Source organism: Cyprinodon variegatus, unplaced genomic scaffold, assembly GCF_000732505.1.
Source record: "Cyprinodon variegatus isolate N-32 unplaced genomic scaffold, C_variegatus-1.0 Scaffold163, whole genome shotgun sequence".
In the NCBI taxonomy this organism is placed as follows: Eukaryota; Metazoa; Chordata; class Actinopteri; order Cyprinodontiformes; family Cyprinodontidae; genus Cyprinodon; species Cyprinodon variegatus.
In genome coordinates this window covers 894,944-896,263 of record NW_015150616.1, presented here as the reverse complement: position 1 = coordinate 896,263, position 1,320 = coordinate 894,944, and positions in this window count along the sequence as shown.

Below are 1,320 nucleotides of genomic sequence, written 5' to 3'. Positions count from 1 at the left end.
CTTTATTCTCATAATTTTACGACTTTATTCGCGTAAAATTACGACTTTATTCGCATAATGTTACGACTTTATTCTCGTAATCTTACGGCTTTATTCTCGTAATTTCACGACTTTATTCTCGTAATGTTACATCTTTATTCTCAGAATTTTACGACTTTATTCTCATAATTTTACGACTTTATTCTCGTAATATGACTTTATTCTTGTAATGTTACAATTTTATTCTCGTAATGTTACGACTTTATTCTCCTAATTTTACAACTTTATTCTCGTAATGTTACGACATTATTGGCGTAAAGTTTCGACTTTATTCACGTAATGTTACAACTTTATTCTCATAATTTTACGACTTTATTCGTGTAATGTTACGACTTTATTCTCGTAATTTTGCAACTTTATACGGTGATGTTACAGCTTTATTCTCGTAATGTTACGACTTTATTCTTATGTTACAACCTTATTCTTGTAATTTTACGACTTTATTCTCGGAATGTTTAACACTATATTGCAATATCACCATACATTGCGATATTTCTTTGCTATAAAAATTGAATGTATAGATAAAGAAACTTCTATATATGTTCATCGGATGATATTGATTATTCAAATATTTTGGTATCCAAGTTGCTCGGAGTGTGATGGCCTCAGCTACAGATATAGCGCTGCACTGCTCATCAAAAGGGCTCCACGGCGCTACCTGCCAGAGTGGCGGTACAAAGGTAGCCCATTTTATCTCAGTTTTAGGTTAAAAAGATTTTATTTAAAAAGATCAATACTAGGAACTCAAAGATCAATATTACACCCGGCAGCCAAAAATCAAGATATATTTCCAAAATGATTTTTTCTAATCAATAACCAAAAAAAAAACGCGTAAATCTTTAAATTCACAAGTATTTCACCATCAATCTTTTATTATAAAGTGCATGTACAGTGGTCCAATTTAATTCAAATCAATTCAAAATAATTGATTAATTCCAAAGGGAAATTAAATAAACATTTTTTGCTATCCCTATAGAGTCTTTCCTCCTGACAGAACGGGCATCGCTTTGTAACCCGTCTTGCTCACAGCTGTTGGCTCAGAGTTTATGTTCACTCTACTTGCAACCACTTTGTAACACTGTTTAGATCGATTTGATTTTTTTTTTCTTTTTGTCAACCTAAAATAACGAACCGACAGGATTATATACTGGGTTTTACTGAGGGGGAGATAACGGGAAAAAATAATGTCTAATTGTTTTTTTCTTCAAGCTGTCTTAGCTCAAACCCTTAAGCAATGGCAAGATAGATTAAAAGACATATTCTTTATAATAGAAATATAAC